The sequence below is a fragment of the Gymnogyps californianus genome, chromosome 12 (genome assembly GCF_018139145.2).
Source record: "Gymnogyps californianus isolate 813 chromosome 12, ASM1813914v2, whole genome shotgun sequence".
Taxonomy (NCBI): domain Eukaryota; kingdom Metazoa; phylum Chordata; class Aves; order Accipitriformes; family Cathartidae; genus Gymnogyps; species Gymnogyps californianus.
The window spans coordinates 22,615,385-22,621,430 of record NC_059482.1 but is presented as its reverse complement, the minus strand read 5'-3'; positions in this window follow the sequence as shown (position 1 = coordinate 22,621,430).

The following is a 6,046-nucleotide window of genomic DNA, read 5'->3' as shown; positions in this document are numbered from 1 at the left end:
CATGTGTGCTCACTGACTGCTTGCTTTGTGTATATTAACGGTGTGACCTGGCAGTGATCTCCAGACTGTAAAGCCGCTCCTCCTCGAAGGATGCTGCAGGCCTGCAAACAGGGACCGGCTCTTCTCTCGCTGTGGCTGTTCCCCCTGCCCTGTGCAGAATGCAAGGTAGCTGGCTTGTGCCGTTAAACCACGGTGTGCCGCCCTGTGCCGGCCGCAGGTGAGTCTCCGCGTAAGCAAGCGTCGTTACCGCGGTGGAGCCGGTCCCCGTTTCCTTACAGCGGCTCTGTTGCGTACCGGGGGTCTAAGCTCCACGCAGCCCCAGCTGCGGAAGCAGGAGTGTGACGCGGAGAGGTGATGTAAAATGTGCCGGGCTGGTCACTCGCGAACATCAGCATTTACAGCTGGAGCTAGAAGTAACGTGGGAGTAGTTGTTGTTGCTCTTGTTCCTTTTGGCTGTGAGTTTAAATGATTGTAGCTGATGGTTTAGGTAGCGGGAATATTATTTCTGTTTCATTCTGGAAAATGGGACTGATACTTAGGTGGAGTTTCCGTGGTGTATCTTTTCTTAGTTACCTGTGAAAGCCGCTTAGAGAGCCAACTGGGAGTAAGCAGTGAGGTAGCTGCATGCTGTTTAAGTTCAGGATAGTACCTCTTGTACCGCTGGCTTCAGAACAGGAGTCGCTGCAACAATACTACTTATTTAAAAGGAAATCTTAAAAAGCACAGGAGTTGCTAGCCTTAATTTTCACTAGATGTTTGGTGACTAGTTATCTGGAGATGGTCCTTCTTAAACTTGCCAAGAAAAGCTGTCTGGAGGTTGGTGCCTGGAATCCTGAGCAGGATGAAGGCTTGTTTCAGCAGGTGGGAGAGGTAAATGTAAGGGCTGCTTCTGCAAGGAGGAGCCAGGGCTGGCTGCAGAAGTGCATAAATCCTCGAGTGCTTTCTCAGTTGGACAAGGACCTTGTGTGCTCACAAGCCCAAAGACGTTTCAGACGGAGGCAGTGCTTTGAAGGAGACGCAATTTTGCGTAAGCCTGGAGCTAGGGAGGCTTTGTGGTGAGCTGGAAAACTGAAGGTGTCCTCGGGATGTGTAAGGAGTACCACCATCATCTCTTAAACCCCATGGCTCAACTCGCCGCTGACAAGTGGGGCATGAAAGATGTTGCAGTGGCTTTGTTTTAACTGGTGAGCCGTGATGGTGCCCCAAGGTGCTGTCGTACCCGGGTCTGAGTGACCCCAAGGCACGTGTTGCCAGCTCTCCTGGAGTTGAGAGGAGCTGGAGGAAATGGCTGTGTGCGAACAGCTTGATGGTGGGCTGAAGGGAAGAGAGCCTGAGAGGTGTGTTTGTCCGAAGACTACAGGTATGGTTGTTCCCGAGTAGTCCTTAATCTGCTGGTGGTGTGTTGTGCCCGCAGCGGCCTTGGGAGCTGAGGCTGGTCTCCAAAGGGGGACTGCTGGTGGCTTCTGTTGTGCTTATCTGAGGAAATTATTTCTGAGCAGCATTTTATTGTGGACTGCTTTTTGAACTTTCTCCAGAGACCTAAGCAAGGGTTTGGTGGGGATGGGAGCAGTCACCGTGTGGCCATCCTCCTTTTTTTTTTTTTTTTTTTTTTTTTTTTTTCCCCTCAGCCTGGTGTGTTACTTTGCGGTCTGCTCAGTTGACCTGGTTTTTTCATGCTTGCTCAGTCAATAGTCCTGTTATGCAGCCTGGTTTTTATTTGATTTGAGCTGGGGCTCCTGCCTTGGGCAGGAGTCTCTGCTTGTGTGCCTCTCTTGCAGGCTTCTGGTTTGCCCTCGGTGGAGCTGCTCTGGAGAGATGCGGAGCAACATCCCAACCCGCTCCCGAGGACGCGCATCCAGGGCAGCATCTCAAGCTGCAATGGGGACAGAACATCTCTGCTCAACCCCAGCGTTGTTACCAGTGCTGGAAAAGCTGTGCCCTGTGTCCTGGACTGTGAGTGAAAAGCCAGGGCTAGCGTGGATCCCGGGAGCATCACTGCCTCAGCCAATTGCTTGGCCTGGCTGCCATCTCTGGTGCTTGGGCTGCTGGCCTGAGGGCATGCTGGAGAACGGCATCAGGATGGAGAGGGGCTGAGACCGGCTCTGACTGCTGCAGCCTGCCGAAGGCTCGCTTGCCTTTCAGAGGTTGAGAGCTCCCCCAGATTAGAGGGACTAACTCCTCTTACATTACTAAGCGGGGGTCCAAGCCCACTTCTTTAGCCAAGGGTGTCAGACTGAGGTTTTGGTGGTGCAGACCATCAATTTTGTCTTCACATCGTTGTAGCAGATGATTCTCCAGGTGAGAAGATGACAAATGTAGATCAGGGGACAGCTCAGGGAGACTAGGGCAGGGAGGCAGCCGTTGGCAGAGCCTCTAAGAGGTGGAGGACACAGGGACACCCTTGCGGAGCAGGTAGTGTTTCCCAAGCTGCCTGACTCCTGCAAGGCTCGTGGAAGGTGGGCAGAATCCAAACTGGTGCTGACATGACTGGGCTTGTGGACTAAAATGTCCTACGCTATCCTAAACTGTTGGTGGGAGCAGGGCAAGAGCTGCAGTGGATTTGCTGGTCTCGGCATATGTTTTAAGAGCAGACTGAAACATGGGCCAGAGCTATGCAAAAATCCAAGGAGGTCTTCGGCAGGAAGTCAGGCAAGCATGGTAGGCAGCCAACGTGGACAAGCAGGAAGGGAAAAAGGAAGCACACAAAGTGGAAGGGGAGACGGGCTGCCCTGAAGGTGCAGACATTGCTTGAGTGTGCAGGGATAGAGTTGGAAGAGCCAAAGCTCAGCTGAGGTTGGACTTGGAGAAGCATGTGAAGGACAGAAGGAACAGCTTCTGCATTAAGAAGGGCTTGAGCAGCAGCAGGCAGGCTTTGGAAAAATGCAGGCCTGCTCCTTAATGGAGTGGAGGACTTAGTGGCAAAGGACATGGAAAAGACCAAGGTACTGGGTGCTGCTCTTGCCTTGATTTTGGCTGATGAGGTCTGTCTTCAGACCTCCCAGGGCCCAAGCCTAATGGCAGAGTCTGAGGGAAACATCTGAAGGTGCTGAGGAAACCAGCCAATGTCGTCGCACTCTCTCATCTTTGAAGAGTCCTGGTGATCTGGGGAGGTTCATGATGCCTGGAGAAAGGCAAATGTCCCACCCGTCTTCAAGAAGGGTAAGAGGGACGATCTGGGGAACTACCCCATTGCATTCTCCAAGGAGGTGGCTGGCTGTGTGGACAAGGGGAGAGCAGTGAATGTTCATCTGGACTTTAGCAAGGCTTTTGACGTGGTCTCCTGTAGCCTCCTTATAGCAGAATTGAAGACACGGGGGCTGGAGAAGAGGATTATTGGGTGCATGGAAAATTGGCTGGGCCACCATGTTCAGCGTGGTCAGCAGTACGATGTCTAAGTGATGCTGGTTGTTCGTGTTCCTCAGGGATCACTTGTAGGGGCCAACTGGTCCCACCTTGGCTCCCCAGTGCAAGAAATCAGTGAGAGGCTGGCGCGAGCCTGCCAGAGGCCTCCAGGACAGTTCCCACTGCAGCATAAGACGGGTGAGGAGAGGCCATGGGAGACTGGTGTGACCAGCCTGGAGGAGAGAAAGCGAGGGGGGACCTTGCTGCTGTCTGCAAATCGCTGATGGGAGAGCGTGGAGAAGATTGAGCCAAACCCTTTTGGGAGGTGTCACAGTGAGAGGGCAAGAGGCAATGGAGACAAACTGGAGCAGAGGAAACTCCAGCTCGATTTAAGGAAAACCTTTCTCACCGTAAGTGTGGTCAGACATTGGAAAAGGTGCTCGGAGAGGCTGTGGGGTCTCCATCCTTGGAGATGTTCCGATCTCAGCTGGGCACGGCCCTGAGTGGCTTAACTGGCCCAGTCTAGAGCAGAAGATTGGACCCAGAGGTGACCACCAGCTAACACCGCTCAAGGAGTCTGTAGTGGTCGAGAGCCAAGGGAGAAGCTGTCACTGTGAGAGCACACAGGACATGGTCAGAGGGGAGGGCACCTGGGTGCCCGTGTCAGCACAGCACAGGGGCATCTGGACTGGGAGGGGAGCTGTGGGCAGAGGAAAGGATGAAGTGGTGTTCTGGAGCCAGGGGTAAAGAGCTCCTACTGTTACCCCCAGAGCATGGTAAGTGCTTCAGCTCTCCAAGGGTGATCTAGGGATGGAGAGGAGCACCAGGACCTCTCTTTGGGAAGGTCCTGGCACTCTCTAGGATAGAACTGAAATTGCCCAGCCCATGTCCTCTGCAGGGGAAGACGGAGGTAGGTTGCTCTGGCCATCCTGACATGCCTGGGCTTGCACAGCAGGCAGGGAACGCTTGTGCCCATGGATGTCTTCCTCTGCCCCGCTCCTGGGGTAGATGTTCTGCTGCACTGATGCTCAGTGTGTTCCAGCATGTGGGACCCAGTATTTTGGGGAATGAGCTTGGGATGCGGCTTGCCTGGAGCCCCTTTTCTGCTTCTAAGCTTCAATAGAAGCCATCTTCTGATGGGTGCAATGGGACAGCTGCTCTCTCCATGTCCTGAATATCCTTGCATGACAAAGCTGGGACCTGGTGCCCTTTCTGAGAAGTTCAGATACCAGTAGCCTGGTGTCCTGTCATCCTGGAAAAGCCATAGATCCAGCCAGGACTGTCACTGGTGGACGCTGTCTCTTTTGGGTGGTGAACACCCTGTACCCTTCCTCTTCCTGGTGCTCATCTGCCCACTGACGTAGCTCAGGAGGCTCAAGGAGGTGCCTCGGCAGAGGCTAGTCCTTGCCCTGAGCCACGTTCTCCCCAGCCACCTCCTTGAGAAGAGCTGCTGTGTGTTGTGGTTGGGCTCTATGGAGACGCCGTCCCTGCAGGGAGATGGCTTCCTGCCTTTGCTTTCACGCTGAAGGTGGTTTCAGAAGCGCTGTGGCCCCAGGTGCATGCAGTGGGAGAGCAACATCGCCCAGCCTTTCCAGGGATCGCTTTCTCCTGAGTTATTCCACCTCTGGGGAAACTCCTCTGGGAGCCCTCGGTTGGCGGATTGCAGCTCAGGCAGCCTGGAGCTTGGTGGTTTGTCAAAAAGGGGCAATTTAGGGGAACAAGGCAGCTGGCACCCTCCATCCCAGCTGATGCTGGTCATGGGGACCCAGGCTTGCTGCCTGGGAGCAGCTCTGCTGGCTCCCTCAGCACCTTCTCCTGAGTCTCTGGTAGGGCCAGCTGAGCCAACACTGAAAAATACTGGGTCCGGTGAAGTCCTGCAGCACTGCACGGGGCACAGGAGAGCTTTCCGCTCCATCCTGGAGCGCTTCTGGCTTTTTGCCTGGTCCAGAGCCTTCCCTGGGGAGCAGAGTGGTTGATGTGCTCACTCCCGTTGCTCCAAGGAGGCCACCTAGCCTCTGCCTCTCATCCTTGCTTTGGGGCAGGGGTTTTGTCGTTTTGGCACGATGCCTGGGGCATTTCTGCTCTGGAGAAACCCTGCCTGCAGCACCCTGCAGTGGGCGCCAGCACCCATCCTCTGGAGAAGCACCCTACAGTGGACATTGGTGCCCATCCTCTGGAGAAACACCTTGCAGTGGGCACCAGCACCCATCCCTTTTAACTCCCCTTGCAGATACCTGGTGCAAGGTGATGGGTAGGGTAGAGCTGTGCCCTTTTCACGCTCATCAGCCATCTTCAGGCAGAAATACGTCCCCATGAGCCACCTTGGGGGGGCTGTGGGACAGGCAGAGGTCAGGGACCCTCAACCCTTGAAGGCTGGAGCCATGGGGAGATGCTGCTGCTCCTGGCTGGGAGGCACCGATGGGGTGTCCTGCTCACCCAGGTGAAAGCCACATGGGAGGAGAAGCGCTGGGCAGGGATGCCCTCTCCTCCCGACGGGGCCGGTGGGCCGCGGGCGCCGTCGCTTTCGTTTCGCTTCTCTTGCTCAGGCGGTAAATCTTGCCTGACGGGGCAGGAAGAGGCACCGAGCGCCGGGAGGGGGAGGAGGTGCCGAGGCGGCGGCGCTGCCGGTTGGTAACCTCAGCGCTTCCTCCCAGCAGGGTGCCTTTCCCGCGGTGCCCAGGGATGCTGCACTGACACCCGCATC